This window comes from Strix uralensis, chromosome 5 (genome assembly GCF_047716275.1).
Source record: "Strix uralensis isolate ZFMK-TIS-50842 chromosome 5, bStrUra1, whole genome shotgun sequence".
NCBI lineage: Eukaryota > Metazoa > Chordata > Aves > Strigiformes > Strigidae > Strix > Strix uralensis.
The window spans coordinates 46100197-46117562 of NC_133976.1; the positions used below are offsets into that span (position 1 = coordinate 46100197).

Here is a 17366-nt window from a genome sequence, read left to right on the forward strand (position 1 = left end):
ACAGGATTCAGCAGGATAAATAATGGACCATCTTTAAACTTCCTTTTTGTCCTCCATTCTTACTGATTTTCTAAACCATAACTTTTGGATAGACCAAATACAGTCATCAACTGACATCTGGATATTTCATGTTTACTAATTGTGTTTATCAGCCAATGGTTTGAGATCCTGCTCCCCTGTCATACAATTGCCTGCATATAACTATATAACCAGAGACAGCCCCAAAAGATCAAAGATCAGGATGAAGTTTCCCAGCCCTCTACTCCTCTGAACTGGTTTTATACAGTTTAATGGGCTGTTGGTTCCTCATTCAACTCTGTGTGCACACTGAAATTCAGAAGCAAAAATATGTTCATTGAGTCTGTGCATGTATTTTAATCTCTCCATTCAGTGTGCATGTGCCAGCTCCTATGTTAAGATTTTTGTTATCCCAGGGTAGTATTCCTTTCATTCAATATAGTCCCATCAACTACTACAAGGAAATTACAGTTACCTATCTTTGATGAGTCTTATTAGGGAAAAAGAATTCAGAGCTTTGAGTAAAAGAAGGATAAATGAAGACAAACAACAATATGCACGAAACATCAGAACCGCTTCTCTTAAGTTTACAACAAAAAACTTGAATTGCATTGCCACAATTCTAAATTGCAAAGTAGCTTCTCTTATAATTATCAGGTAATGTGACAAAGTCTAAGCAAAATTGGAGTGTATAAATATCTGCCTTAAACTTCAGAAATTTACAGTGATTTTTGAATCTTCTTTTTATTTTCCAAACCTGCACTAAGCAACCTGATCTTAATTTGCAGTTGGCCCAGCACTGGGCAGGGGTTGGGACAGATGAGCTCCAAAGGTCCCTTCCACACTGAGTAATTCCATGAGTGAATGTGAGAGCTTTAAGTCCAAAGAATTCACTCATTTACCACAGAGATTCTGAAATCTAATGTACATTTAAATAAGGCTAGAGAGAAATTTGAAATAAAAAACTCCAAAAAAATCCCACATTGTGGCTCATCTCATGGCATTCATACAAAAAAAAAAAAAAACCAAAAACACCACATTGATTTTATTAGGATGGCCTGCCTTGTGGAGAATTTGGGCCTCTATATACTTGGAAGACTTCTACAGAAAGTAAAGAAAATTGTTATTAAAAAAAAAAATAAACCTCAGTTATACTTGATTACAAGTATGGCCACATTTTCAAATATTGCCATTTATACTAAATGTTCTAATGTCTGAGTGACATTAAAAAAAAACACAAGCCAGAGAAACCTGAAAACATAACCACATGAGGATGGGAAACAAAGCCATACTTTTTTAGACATCCAAATTTAAACAAAAATCTGTGCTTATTTTTTGGCAATGTAGGCTACTCCTTTCTTTGTCAGAAAATATACACAAAAAAATACACTAAAATATTATACTGGATGATAAAATGCCACGTCTCAGAACATTTTAAATTTAAAAGTTTGAACAGTCTTGAATAACTTCTATGGCCTCACTTATATTCTGGCTTTACTTATCATTCAAATGGTTTAAACAAAAGAAAGGTTTGAAGAAAGATTTTAATGCTTTATATTTTTTCACCTACCCAGTGAATCACAGTAAAGCAAATAATGAAAAAATATTTTTGGAATAAAGACTGAAAAGCTGCTGAAGCCTAGCTTGTCAGGGGAACACATATGTATGGTATGACAGTAGTTAAGTGGTATATGCTCCTTCTAGAATCTAAAGGGAAGTAACAGTAAATATAAATAAATATTTTTCCCCAAAATTTCAACACTGATGCTGTTCCTATTCAAGGTCATAATCTGTTATCAAGTCAATGTTTACAACATACATAAAGGCATGAAGGTCCTTCATACATTTAGGAAGTTTTCTGACTATGCCGTTAATGAGAAATAAAAATATGAACACATCACATTCTCATCAGAAAAAAAAAAAAAAAGCTTTCCTAACACCATCCTCTCAAGAAACAATCAATCAGCCAAACAAACAAACCAACCAAGCCGCAAACAAACCCAAGAACCCAGAAACAGACTTGCTTTCTTCTCAAAAGAAAGATATGTGGTGTTGAATTGAGCAAACTCAGAGATCTGTAACCAGCTATCAGGAGTCAACTTTGCAGAAACTGAGTGAATTCCCACTAAAGTAATTTACTAAGGATTTCTTTACCAAGACTCTGGTCACATGAAAGATAAAGGAGAAGATGAAGAAGGAGTACTTCAGGCAGCCAACTTGGTCTCCTAATTTGATACCTCAAATCCTACTTAATTATACTAGTGGTGCCCAACCATGCATCTAGCAAGTCATGCAGCTGTTTGTGTCACTAGAGGAGAACTGCAGGCTGATCCCCCCAAAAAACTGAGTCAGAAAAGGAGTTGGGGAGGAATGGAAGTGGAGAGGGAACAGATAATGAACACCTTCATTAATCATCCTGGTCCTCAGGAGTAAGTGAGGAACAGGCCAGATAACTACAGTAGCAGCAGCCCACTACTAAGTGGCAGCCATCTTGCTGTTAGGATATGACCGAATGCACGCTGAATTATATACGAGGGAACACAGGCATCCAAGAAAGAACATTGAGGGTGATGGAATTTCTTTCGGTTGGTCTTAGGAACTGCAAGAGGTCGATTAAACACCTTTGTGCCATATCTTCAGGACCACAGAAGTCCATGATAACAGAGTAAGCCCTCCTGTACATTATTCTGTGCAATACTTCCTCTACAGCCAGGACTGCAAAGAAGAGGAAGGAGTGGAGGGAAAGGTCTTAACAAGGTGACATACACTTCATTCATACCTAAACATGCATTCATTATGTACCTTTTTACTCAAAGGAAAAAAAGAGAAATTTTGTGTTCCTTTGCCAGAAAAAGGCTGACTTGCCCTGTAGTAATACAACATAAAGTTATGCTTGAATCATCTAAGTCAACAAAAATAAGACTTTTAAATGTTTCTCTTTCTTTAAAAAGAAAAAAAACCAGCTCGATTGATAATGAACTTAGTATATCTGCAGTAAAAAGTTTACCACTTTACCTGGTATTCTGAACGCAAGTAAAGCAATCCCTCAATGAAATATGCATTTAAGTCACCAGCATTTTACTGGTAATACACAAACACCGTTTCTTGGACTCATCAGGAGCTGCAGAGCATTACAGTTCCCTTGCTCAGGGAGAACATGAAATGCCCCAAACTCGCAAGGTCTGCAACGGATACTGAACTTCTGTAGTACCTTATGACTATCCCAAACCCTCTGAGAGGTTCTGAAGCGGGAGCAGGATCCTGACAAATTACTGCTTCCCTTAAAATCAAACAAGACTTTTAGGCAATGTAATAACTTTAGAAATCTTCTTATGTGAAACAAAGCCTAAGCACTTATTTTAATAGTAGTTCTAGACCTGAAGTGCTCAGGTATCATAGCCATACACAATGGCAGCCTGTGAAGCAGCACATTGAAAGTTCTCTAAATACATTCTCTTCCTTGTCCATTGTGTATCTACTATACCATCTACGGCAAAATCTATTCCTAATTGATTGGTTCCTAGTTCAGTGTTTTCTCCAACCATCTGCATGGAGCCTAATCCAACAACTGCATAAATTCATAGAAATTCCATCATGGACTTCAGTGGGTTTGAATCAGTGTAGATGGTTGGAAAAGTCACTAACATAGGCAAGCTGTCAACCTCCTGTCATTTTACTACCTCCAAACAGGACCATGAAAATCACAAATGTGTGTTATGAATGCCTAAAGAGCATGCTGGATGTTATATGACCATTACCCACAATATTAGGAGAAATCACGAACAGGTTTCCCCTCTAAACACAAAACATTTAACTGGCAAAAAAGCAACGACTGTTTAAAGTAATTTGTTCTATGAGAGGGGGAAAGAATGCGGTTCATTGTCATCGCATTAAACATTTTTCAGGTTGTATGAAAAAATGTCACAGCAAATCTATAAGATTAGCTGCATTATGTCTCCATCAAGAGTGAACTCAGTATTAGCTCAATTAGGAATTCTGCAGCTCGGTTTAGACATCCAGATGAGTGAATGGACAAAAATTGCAACAAACAGCACAGGCTATGCCCACCCTTGGTTAAGAGTTATATAAAGCCCTTTTCAGGAGCTATTCCACTAACAACTAAATTGATAGCACTTCCCTTATATTATCTTCTGTCTACAGATGCTGATAATCATGTACGGACCAGGTGTGAAAGTGCATCCTTAATACTGACTTTTTCTAAAACTACTTGAAATTTCTGTGGTACGTATCCTATAAGGCATATGAAATGAAAAAAGTTGTCATCTTTCTTCTCATTGGACCCCACCCTATTTGACATCTTCTGTTACCTCAATTGTCCAAGAGTCTTGGAATTATTTAAAGTGCTGTTGTAACAAACACCTCTGCAATCTCATGTAGCCTGGGAATAATTTACCAGCTGGACTTCTTTCACTTGGGCATGTTCTGGGAATGAGGAGACAGAACCCTACTTAGCTTCTGCCTGACAAAAGCTCTTAGACAAGCATTCATTTTGCTCACCTTGAAGACTACCACCTTAGATGTGAACCTAATTTTATTCCCTCACCTTTCTGTCCATAACTGGTTTCAAAAGCTTGTTTTCTGTATACTCAGATGTTTGATTTGAACAGCAAGGTTGAGGAGTCATTTCAAGTTACTTGTAATTTTGCTGCAGGAAAAAGAAGTAGAAATCTAACTACCATATATTCTAGCTAGTCCAGTGACATCAGCTTGAAAACTCATTTCATTGGATCATTCCGGATATTTTGCATTTACAAGCTATATTTTTCAAATCGTTAAATAGCTATAGTGGCTGATAAATCCAGTTCTTACTGCAATTATGTCTTATCAGATGTTCTCAGCAAGATTGCTCTTAGGCAGCACGGTGTAATTCCATAAGGAAAATCCTTCCTATTGTCTGAGTTGCATTACATGCATATTCCTCCTCCTAGTTAACTCCTTACCTGCCAGTCTCCACTAAACTATGATATCACCTTTAACAGAAGCATCCTGCGCTCCTTCCACACAGGAGGGGTGATCAACACAGTACCTTAAAAGAAGGACTCATTCCAACTATTTGTTCTTTATGTCATCCCTCCGGTCTCGTATCTCCCTCAAACGCACCAAAAAAAAGAAGTTGCCTTCACGTTTTTTAGTCTGAAATTCCCCAACTCCCAACTCCCATTACAGAAATGCATTTAAATACCACACAAGTACTACAGCAAGAGGCAGACAGCAAGATTTTGCATTTGCACCTCACCTCTCGGAGGATATCGGGGCTAAGGAGGGAATGCTTAACTCAGAAATAGAAGGTTCAGTACCTAGTGGCTTTTATTTCGGCGTCTGCTATTTCACTTGATCAATAACAACCGCAGTCTCCACCGGCTTCGAGCGGGGACTCACACAGCCGAGCACTCCTGGACCATCTTCCTAGCAATGGTGACACAGGCGTTGCTCCGAGGAACCCCAAGCCCCCGCACCCGTCCTCCGGCAAGACTGTCTGCTTGGCACCTGAGCATTTTCTTCGGTCACTTCGTCAGCAGCCAAGAGGAGAAGCATCCATGGGAAAAATGGCATATTACAAATTTTGCTTTGGGAAGCAGAGCTTGGCTCAGACCATTGTCGGGAGCAGGAGGGGGGGGGAACGGTTCTTAAAGCTCCAGCAGCCCCTTTCGAGCAGCAGCATCTTTGCAGCTGGAGGCAAGCGATTACAGGGGGGAGGGGCCGGGGCGAAAGCATCTTTCTTTTATTTCTCATCTTTTGTTAAACTTAACTGAGCGGTATCTGGCTTCTCTGGTTCTTCAGTGCCTCCCAGGCTAACTATGCCTCTGTGCGTGACTCAAGTCCACACGCACGCACCACTCCCCGCACGATTAAAAGCAAACGAGGTTTTCTGCTTCACAGAAAGAAACCTTCTGTCCACAGCTCATCGCTGCGGGGCCGGCACCGTCCAGAGCCGGATCTCAGCGGTACCGAGCAGGAGCCGCGGCGCCGGAGTGGCGGCAGTGGGAGCTGGGAGAGCCCCGGCGGGTCACCCACGGCCCGCGCCCCAGCCTGCGCCTCCCGGGCGCCTCCGCTCCGCGGGGCAGAGCCAGCGGCACCGGGGCACCGCCACCGGCTCCCCGCCAAGGGCCGGGCTCTGCCGACCGCCGCACTGCTCGGGGCCTGGCCAATTACTCGGTGATGCCTGTACTGAAAACGGCATGAGAGCTCTGAACGGCTACATTCTGTAATTTAAAAGAGTTCAGGCAAACACGGGTACATCTCATCTAATCGGATATATAGTGTAATAAAACGTATCATCTGCTGTAATCCGACCATGACAAAGCAGTGGTAAAACCTGCTATAATCTGAATAGTCCAGGCGTGTAATTAATATTACGCATTTAGAAACGCCAGGCGTGGGCAAGCGCCCCCTCCCCGCGGCCGAAGCCCGGGCGGGCGGTACCGCCGGGGGCCGGAGGGCGGCCGGCGGCGGAAAGAGGCCGCGACGGAGGCGGAGGGAGCGGCCACGGGCGCTGCTGGGCTCGGCGAGCTCCTCGGCGGCGGCAGGGACTTCCCCTGGAAGCCGCTGCAGTGGTTTCCACCGGTCCTTAAATAAATTCTGAAGTAATCACGTCTGCTCCCCCTGCCTCACGCACGCGGCTCCCCAGAGGCAGCTTCTGCTGCTGCTTCGCGGCTCGCACGGCGCTAATTCCCTCACGCCCACTCCTTAGAAAAAGAAAAAAAAAAAGGGGGGGGGACACTAGGGTGCGAGCCTAACCGGAGAGCGGCGCTTCCTCCCCTCGCCTCAACTCGGCCGCTCCCGGCGGGCCGTCACAAAGGGCGGGCGGGCGTGTGCCCGGCCCTTGGGCGCTCGCCGCTCCCAACGGCTGCGGCGCGCGCGGGCGCGGCCCCCGGGGTGGCTCCAGCAAAGGCCGCCGAGCCGGCAGCGCGGGGGCCCGGCGGGGCAGCGGGGTGCGGCCCTTCAGCCGCTAAACGCCGCCTTCGCCCGGCCTGGCGGCGGGGGTCCGCTGCCCCGGGGATGGCCCGCTGCCCCCGGGGATGGCCCTTCACCCTCCCGCCCTGCGACCCGAGGCGGGCGGGTAGGAAGGGGATGGGGAGGTAGGGAGGCGGCATGCTGGCGGGTGTTCCCCTGCGAACCGGGCGTCGCGAGTAAAGGAGTACCAGAAACCGATTTAAAGTCAGGGCTTTCCGAGCGTTCATTTGCAATTAAGTTCATCCCAGTTGGAGGACGATGTGTTGGTACCAACTACGCAAACGTGGCTCTTGCAAGAAACATTGCAGTATTTGCTTATATTTCTTCCACGTCCCCCCAAAAAGATTTCATCCATGCAGGATTGACTGTGTTGCTTCAGAAGACTGAAGTCACTTCATCCGCCTTAGAAGGGTGCTGGAGAGGTGGGGGAGCCACGGCCAACAGCGGGTTCAGGCTCAGCAATTCTTGCTGCTGTGGTGGCTTCACAGTAGGGTTACTCCTGTATTGTGGAAAATGTAAATGCACAGGGGATGCACATGTATCGTAGAAGGCAAATCTCTGAGAAGGGTTGTCAACGTGGCCATTTCAGAAACAAGTGCAAAGTACTGGTGCTATGCCAGAATTTGTTGCCAGAACTTGGCCTTCCAGTGCAATGCATGGGTTAAAAGACCCAAAATAAAATAATTCTTCCACTCCAGCTGTGCCACTATTCCAGGTGGCTTTTTGCCACTTTTTTTGGTCATTTCAGATCCTTATCCTGACAATTTATCTTCAGCGTACAAACCACTAGAGCAGTTGCCTGACAATCACACTGTAGCTGAGAGCAAGATTCATCATCCATCAGAGACTTATGCACATGGCTATCACAACAAATCTGAGCTTTGAAATAGGTGAGTGAGGAAAAACTAAGCAGCTCAGAAAGCACTTGTGAGAGCAAGCATGTTCAGCAGGCAGTCACACAGGCTGGCTGGTATGAACTTCTTCAAAGAAGGGCATATCTGATGAGGTTTTTTTCATTATTTGTTTGGGGTTTTTTTTCATTTCTTTGGAGTTAAAGCAGACTACTCTCTGTACAATAAGTTACGTAGGTCAGATCAGGATTTGCAGCTTCAAACTCTAGAACTCAGCACTGTTATTTTTTATAACAACATCTGTATGCGTGGAAATATCTTTTCTAAGTATTGCTAAAGATGAGTGTCACTGATGACACCCTTCCTTCTTACCCCTTTCAAACAGCAGCTTACTGATTAAAGCATTTGCCAGGCATGCGTGAGATCTGAGCTCGCTGTCCATGTTCACCAAAGGTGGTTGTTTTCAGCACTTGCCTTGGAAAAGATTCCAGTCTGTGTTCCATGGATTGGAAGAGTCAATTATTTGCAAAGCTGTATAGCAGACAGGCCTCCTTCATGGTCATTCAATTTATAAACATTTGTGGAATTCTTTAGGAAGTCTGTTGGCCCCTCAGCTCCTCATGCCCATCCTCTCTACTGCCTTTAAATCATTAAAGCAAAAACCCAGCACAGAAACACTATTATCGCCACTCACAGTATTGTCCTAGTTGACCTGCTGCCCTTAGCTTCTCTGTTGCTGGATTCACAGACAAGTAAGTGGCTGAAATACTGTTTCACAGTGCTGAGGTTACTGCACAGTGCAGAAGCTGCCAATTAGTACCTGTGCTTTGTGGTACCAATTTAAACAGGAGCCTCCTTCTATTCAAACAAGTAGACTTTTGAGGTCAGTGAGATGGAAGGAGAAGGAAAAACTCTAAAGAATGGAAAATGAAGAACTATGGAAGAACCACAAAAACTGGGACGGAGCAAGTTCTTTGGTCTTTGTCAGAATAAGCGAATGCTGCCTACAGTAGAGGGCATCTTTTGGTAAAACTTAAGTTCATGGATAATTTTGATCAAGAGCACAAAAGCATAATGATATATTTTATGGAAACTTCAGTAGTGAAAGGTACTGAATGCACTATTTAATTATGAGTTTAAGCTTCCCTTGAATGGAATTTGACCATCAGATCTCCAAAACATAGTTTTACTTATCTGAACTCCAAGTATGCCAACCAAATCTATTAATTACCCCAAAAGTATGAAATACCCAGTCTCTCTGTCAACTGGTTCTGTTTCATCATGAAACTTACAGGAGATAAATTAAGTGGGTAAAGACAGGTAGGAAGTTTTCCTTACCGTTTGCCATCTTATTTCAAAAAATAAAATATAAACTTATGTCAGAAAGACTTTGAAGACACGCCTGAAAGCTGACTTCCTCACGTGTGTAAGTCTCGCAATGGGTCTTTTTCACATGTTGTCTCCATCGAAAATAAAGTGGAGACTTATGAAATCTTTTGCTGTGAACAGTGTAAAAGAGGATTATACAGAGAAGTGAAGAACCAGCTTGGACTTTACTTTCAAGACATATAGTGCAAACTGAGGATCAGGTAATGGTTGCAAAGATATGTGATGTAGTCAAAGCAGTAAGAAGGGAAAATGATTCCTGTAGCCCTGCTTTGAATAGTGATGATGCAGCACTTAATTTGTTAAAGCCTGCCAACAGCTACTACAGCATGGTGACGGCCTGCATAAGATTTTTAGATGAAGATGGGGAACAGAAAACCTTAGAAATGTTACATGGGAAGAAAAAAAAGCAGCAATATTTAGAGCTAGTCTTCACTTGATAAGGAAGCCATTAGAGACTAAGAGAAGAGTGCAAAAATAAAGTTCAGAGGATCTTGGCTGAGACTGGAAAAAAAGAAATGTAATATTGTGTGAATAAATTACATTCCAATGTAATCTGAGTTATAATTCCAATTGTACTTTACAATTACATTCATGCTTATTTCCCAAAGGTTTTCTGCATATTATCATAGCTTTAAGGGTTCCTCTGTAGTTCCTCACTTTGAATTTCTTGCCTATTTCAGCTGTGAGTTTTACCTACTTGATTGCTGTGTTTAACTAGAAGACTCTCACAAAGTTGGTTTTCTCACACAAGAAACATTCCTATGTAACCTCAAAGATCATCATGGTAACCTTAAAAAACTTTCACTGCAGACATTTGATGGAGGGAGAGGATGTTTAGAACAGGGACATACCTTTAGCTTAGACGTGAATTGTTTAAAGCCAACTGAAGACCAGTAGAAGACAAGCCTGAGAGTTTGGTAGCTTAGTTAGCACCTTTCAGTACAACTGAACGTCCTCAGCTGGGAAAGAACAGATTTTATCTCTGTCTTGGTCAGTCTGATCTGCAGAGCAGACTCTAATTCCTGGCTATGGAATTGTTTATTAGACCAGAATCTTCTGGTTTTATACTCCTTCAGAGTGCTTTTTCTGGAGACGTGATTTAAGGGTTGATAAAGACATGCTTGAGAATTCCAGTTACTCACACACTGTTGTATATGAGACCTGAAAACTGAAGGGGACCTTTTATTTTTGTGATCTGAGGATGGGAACGTTGTCTAGGAGCAGTCATTCTGCTCTTTTTCCACTCTGTGTCATGTTACTCTGTTGAAGTTTTGCTTGCAACTAAAGTAGCATAAGATGTGAATAAATATTTTAATTCAGTCTGCTATTGAAATACTTAAGGTGTAATAGAAAATATTATCCTACTGTGATTACCATAAAAAATAAAAAATGGCATTCAGGTGTATTGACAGTAACTAGCTGTGCTATCAGATTATCAGACTACAATTTAGTTATTATTTTAACTAAAAACTGTATGGAGGCAAGAAAATAATTCCCCCATCTCTGGCATAATTTTTCGGTTTTGTCTCAGTTCGGGTTTTTCACAAATTGCTCTAAATTGATCTTTACTCAATGGCATGAAACAGATCTAAGTGAGTAGCAGTGATGTCTTTAAAAGCCACTGAAATCCAGGCACGTGAGAGAGAAATTTGTGTCCTGTGCACATTACCCAGCTAAGGAGCTTCCTTTTCATCCATGGAAATGTAAAAACATGCAGACTATCAAAATAGCAACTGTGATCACGAAACAATGTATCATGATTTTAAAAATAGTTTAAACATTTTAAAGTTTGTGATCATAATGCATTTGTTAAAGGTCATTCATTTCATAATCCACTTCCTTACATAGTGTGAGTTAAAGGAAGAGGAACTAATTCCAAAGCCAAGTGTGAGGACCACAAAGTAGACATTGACCAGAGGAATCAGCAAAGATTGACATGAGCCATTTCTGATACTGGTGAAAGATTTTATCATTAAGAAACAATCCAATCTATAACACAGCCAGCATCACAACAAACTGACACCATTATTCTACCTTTTCACCCCAAGATTCTTTCTCCATCACAAACCTAAAAAAGATAAGAAGGTAAAGACCAATGGTCTCTCCATCTGAAAATGTCAAGACATTGAAACATCTCACAGGTGTTTCAGGTCATGCCTGGCTCCTTCACACACAAATAAATCAAACCTGTTTACACTAAACCAATGCAAAACAGTATTCACATTAAAATTTCCATCGTTAAATTGCCAGTAAACTCCATTTCAGTGTAATGTCAGTGAGGTAGCTTCAGCTACTTAGACATTCATAATCTCTCAACTTTGCTACAAAAAGTGCTATTTATGTAAATAAAAATCCTTCTGTGATCAGCAAACTGCAAGTATTGCACTGTGGTACAATATGGCTCCTCAGCTAGACAGGAGAAAGCTGAAATATACACTCCACTGCTCATTCTAGATTTTAAGCATGGGGATATGGAATTTTAAAATAAGTTCTCCTTCTCAATACTTTAAAATATTCCATGGGTTTTTTGGATGTCTGTAGTTTAATTAAAGTTTGGGGTTTAACAGTTATGTTCTTTTATTATAACAGAATGTTTCATTATTGGGAAAAATCTGCTCAACAAAAATAATAAAATGAAGGACACTCATAGGATCTTTTTAGCTGCTGGGCTGAATGTGGCCATGTATAAACATGCCAAAGCAAAGACACACAAGGAAACATGATGAAGTAAGACACTTCATTGTGCACCTTCTGCCTGTAACAAGATTAAAAAATGCACAAGAGATGCTAGTTAAAACAGATGTTAGTGAAAACGCTTTGTGAATTATTTCAAAAGTATATTAATATTATGCTAGAGAATGGGATATAAAGAACCATACAGGTTAAATGCTTTAGCTGGAATGTTAAACAGATTTTCACAAAAATGATCTGTTTACTTTAAAAAAGTTTCCTCACCTTTCAACCATTCACTTTCATGTGTAGTGTCCTGGTTTTGGCCAGGATAGAGTTAACTATCCTTGGGCTGAGAGGGAGCACAGCTAGAGGGCCAGGCCTGGATCGGTCATTGGAGTATTCCATATCATGTGATATCATGCTCAGTATGTAAAGGAGACGCGTGCTCTCTCATTTCTGTTTTGCGGTTGGCGTGGCAGGATTTTTGGTGTGGTCAGGATCACTGCTGGGGGCGGGCTGTGTACCAGTTGCCGGTTGGTAAGCAACTGCATTATGTATTATCCATTTGGACTTACTATTGTTACTGTTGTTTTGTTACTATTACAACATTTTTTTTATTCAACCTACAAATTTTTTTTTTTGGTCTCTCCTCTGTTTCACCAGGGAGGAGGGGAGGGAAGTAAACAACTGGCCACGTCGTGATTGGCTACCAGCCGAGTTCAAACCACAACCGTTTTTTGGTGCCCAACATGGGGCCTGAGGTTTGAGATAACAACAGATTGGGTCATAATGTTTATTGTTTGGCTCCTTAAGATTTTGTCACCTCATTTGCCATAGGTACTCCCCATGCTGTTTCTCACCATCTGTGAGAGTTGGGTTAAGATTTTGGTTTTTCTGTACTATGTAATGCTGATCTATGACATGATGCATTCTTTGGTTCTGGGGCTTTTTATAATTGTGTTTGAGAGTTTCAGGAATTTCAAATATCCTTGGAATGTTGACATTAACATGGTCATCTTACTGCTAGGAGCCAGTGTGTTCCTGCATGAGGTTCAGGTTTTGTTCAGGGTTAAGCAACTATTTAAGAGTATCACCTGGAAATCTACCCCAAGGTTGGAGAATTATGAGTGGCTGGGGGTGTGGAGTAGCATGGGCAAGTACCTAGAACAGTGAGCACCTCCAGTGTATTAGAACTTCACTCCTGAACAGGTGCAGAATTCTGAAGAACTAGTAAAATATTTGGAAAAAGTATGTTGTCACCCAGGTAATTCCATGCACAGCTCACTGCAACATGCTGGGGCCTAGCCCATGCTTACCGAGTGCTATTAAACACTGTTCAGCACCCTCAAGAGGAAGAGAAGGGCTCTGGATCTGGTAACAAAATAACGGACATTGCAGCCACTCCAAAGTCCACAACAGAAACTGCAGCCACTACAACCCCGACCACAGGCACTGCAGCTGAACCAGAGAACCAACTCATGACGGTGTCAGTTGCTCCTATACAGAAGAAGAAATACACAAGAAAATCCCCTTGCAGTGTACAGGGTGATGGTGAACCAGGCCCGTCACAAGAACAGGAGGAGGAGGCAGAGCCAGTGATAGTCACCCAATCCTTATCCCTGCATGAGTTGCGAGACCTGCAGAAGGATTTCGGCTGCCGTCCAGGTGAGCAACTCGTTACCTGGCTGCTGGGATAGCGGGGCTAGTAACGTGGAACTAGAGGGTAGGGAGGCGAGGCAGCTAGGATCCCTGTCTAGGGAAGGGGCCATCTGATTCCAAGCAATTGGAAAGAAGACATGAAATCTCAGTCTCTGGAGGTGACTCCTATCTAGTGTGAGGGAGAGCTATCCCTTCAAGGAAGATGTTATATGTCATCCAAGTAAGTGGACCACTATGGAGAGAGGTATTCAATCCTTGAGGGAGCTAGCCATGTGGGAGATGGTTTACTATGACCCAGATAATGCACAGCTACCCCCAGATCCAGATGAAGTTCAATGCACCCGGCCCATGTGGAGGAAGTTTGTATGGAGCACACCATCATCATATGCCAGTGCATTTGCAGTAATGGACTGGAGAGACGAAGAGGGCCAACAGTGGATGAACTGGCTCACCGACTACAACAATATGAAGAAAGTCTCTCTTCCTCCCTCGTCACTGCTGTGGAGAAATTATCTCAAGAATTCCATCAATTTAAAGAGGACATGTCCTACTCCCCATCTGCATGGACTAGGATCTTGGCTATCAGGAGCAGTCATTTCTCTACTCGAGAAAACCAGTATACACCACACAGAAATCTGTGGCGTCGCCTGCGTGACCATGGAGAAGACATGAAGAAATGGGATGGAAAGCCTACCTCTCCTAGAAGAGCGGGTACATGAGTTGGAGGGAAGAACAACTACAAAACGGGGTTCTTTTAGGAGAAATGCTGCTCCAGTTTCCAGTAATCAAGTGCTCAAACACAGCAGAAAGGTCAACTTTGTTCACGATCCTATGAGAAGAACTTCTGATTTGTATTCACAAGAAGTAAGTGATCAAGATGAGACTGAAACCCATGCACACCACACTAACCCATTTGTCGTTAGCAGGTATTATGACCAACATTAGAGGGGCCCTGCCTCCAGCCAGGTGCAGGACAGGGACAGTCAAGTTTACTGGACCATGTGGATTCAATGGCCTGGCATGTCTGACCCCCAGCAGTATAAGGCTTTAGTGGACACTGGTTCTCAATGCACCCTAATGCCATCAAATTTTCAAGGGGCAGAACCCATTTGTATTTCAGCAGTGACAGGGGTGTCTCAGCAGTTGACTGTATTGGAGGCCAAGGTGAGCCTAAGTGGAAAAGAGTGGGAAAAACACTCCATTATGACTGGGCCAGAAATTCCACGTATTCTTGGTATAGATTATCTCAGGAGAGGGTATTTTAAGGACCCAAAAGGGTATCGGTGGGCTTTTGGTATAGCTGCCTTGGAAACAGAGGAAGTTAAACAGCTGTCTGTGTTACCTGGTCTCTCAGAGGATCCTTCTGTTGTGGGATTGCTGAGGGTCAAAGAACAATGGGTGCCAACTGCCACTACAACAGTGCACCAACGGCAATATTGCACCAATCGAGACTCTGTAATCCCTATCCATAAACTGATCCGTCAACTAGAGAGCCAAGGATTCATCAGCAAGACGTGCTCCCCCTTTAACAGCCCCATATGGCCAGTGCAAAAGTCTAATGGAGAGTGGAGATTGACAGTAGACTATCATGGCCTGAATGAAGTCACACCACCGCTGAGTGCTGCCGTGCCAGACATGCTAGAACTTCAGTATGAACTAGAGTCGAAGGCAGCCAAGTGGTACGTGTCACAACTGATATTGACAACACATTTTTCTCCATCCCTCTGGCTGAAAGCACTAGGGGACACTCGGGGTCAACCCCTGGGGTTTTGGAGTCAGGGATACAGAGGATCCAAGGACCACTATGCTCCAACCGAAAAGGAGATACTGGCAGCATATGAAGGGGTCCGAGCTGCTTCAGAGGTGATTGGGACTGAAGCACAGCTCCTCCTGGCACCCTGACTGCCAGTGCTGGGCTGGATGTTCAAAGGGAGTGTCCCCTCTACACACCATGCAGCCAATGCCATGTGGAGTAAATGGGTCGCATTAATCACACAACGGGCTCGAATAGGGAGTCCCAGCCATCCAGGAATACTGGAAGTGATTACAAATTGACCAGAAGGCAAAGATTTTGGAATGGCACCAGAGGAAGAGGTAATGCATGCTCAGGAGTCCTCACCATATAATAAACTACTGGATAATGAGAAGCGATATGCCCTGTTTACCGGCGGGTCCTGTCTCATTGTGGGGAAATATCGAAGGTGAAAGGCAGCTGTGTGGAGCCCCACACAATGGGCTGCTGAAGCTGCTGAAGGAGAAGGTGAATCGAGTCAGTTCACAGAGGTGAAATCCGTCCAGCTGGCCTTGAATATCGCTGAGCGAGAAAAGTGGCCAGTGCTCTACCTTTATACTGACTCATGGATGGTGGCAAACACGCTGTGGGGGTGGTTACAGCAGTGGAAATGGAGCAACTGGCAGCACAGAGGCAAAGCCATCTGGGCTGCTGAACTATGGCAAGATATTGCTGCTCAGGTAGAGAATCTGGTTGTGAAAGTACACCATGTAGACGCTCATGTACCCAAGAGCTGGGCCACTGAAGAACATCAGAACAACCAGCAGGCGGATCAGGCTGCTAAGATTAAGGTGGCTCAAGTAGATCTGGACTGGCAACATAAGGGTGAACAATTTATGGCTCGCTGGGCCCATGAATTGTCAGGCCATCAGGGAAGAGAAGCAACATATAGATGGGCTTGTGACCAAGAGATGGACTTAACCATGCACAGGTAATCCATATGTGCTACTATCAAGGAAGCCAAAAAGTTAAAGCCCATTTGGTATGGAGGACTGTCCTGGATTCAGCCAGGATAGAGTTAACTTTCCTTGGGCTGAGACAGAGCACAGCTAGAGGGCCACGCCTGGATTGGTCACTGGAGTATTCCATATCATGTGACATCACGCTCAGTATATAAGTAGACACGTGCTCTCTCGTTTACATTTCCAGTTTCCCGGTCGGCGCGGTGGGATTTTTGGTGTGGTCAGGATCGCAGCTGGGGGCGGGCTGCATACAGGCTACTGGTCGGTGACAACTGCATTATATATTACTGATTTGGCCTTACTATTGTTACTGTTATTTCGTTACTATTACTACATTTTTTTTATTCAACCTACAAATTTCTTTTTTTTTTTTTGTCCCTTCCCTATTTCACTGGGGTGGGGGAGGCGGGGGGAAAATCAAATGACTGGCCACGTGGTGATGGTGATTGGCTGCCAACTGAGTCCAAACCACGACAGTAGCTGAAGTATGTCCTCTTCCACTTTGGTACAGTTAAGAGAATGGTAACTTCTGGTGTTAGGAAAGAACTTCAAAAGGTAATTGGTTGCCAACAGATTAAAGCCTTGCTTTCTCAATAGACAATGTCAGTAGTTTAGGAGATTCCAGCACTGCATTTCAATATCTGCTCTTGCTGAGTCCTGCTATGTGTAAAAAGTTTCAAAGAATGCTGAGTTGTTTATGGGGCTGTGTTGTAGCTGGGAAATCTTCATCACAGGTGTGCAAAATTACATTATTTAATATTTTTTAAAATAAATAATTCATATGCTTACAGTACAAAAGTTAGCAATACAATTTTAAATGTTTCTTCACCAAAGTATTTTTTTAGCTTTACCATATACATGTACTGACTGTTTCTCACTGTTTTAAGGTGTGGGTTGAGGTTTTTTTCTTTTCTTTATTGGTGCAAATTGTTGGTCAAAGGAATTACATTAAAGCAAAAGAAAAGAGTTTTCTTGCTTTCTGGACAATGTAAATTCATCTTGTTTAGTACATGGGGCCAATTATGAAATCAGGCCTTTAAAAAAAAA

At 43.0% G+C, this 17366-nt stretch overlaps 1 protein-coding gene across 10 annotated transcripts in view; it reads right to left on the reverse strand.

Annotated features, from left to right (window-relative positions):
• PPFIA2 (PTPRF interacting protein alpha 2) overlaps nucleotides 1-5567 on the reverse strand; it is a 359571-nt gene extending 354004 nt beyond the window's left edge. For all 10 annotated transcript variants that reach the window (XM_074870681.1, XM_074870680.1, XM_074870675.1 and 7 more), the window contains exon 1: nucleotides 5337-5567. The gene's annotated coding sequence lies outside the window, so the exon portion shown is untranslated. The remainder of the gene's footprint in view (nucleotides 1-5336) is intronic.
• Nucleotides 5568-17366: the final 11799 nt, after the last annotated feature.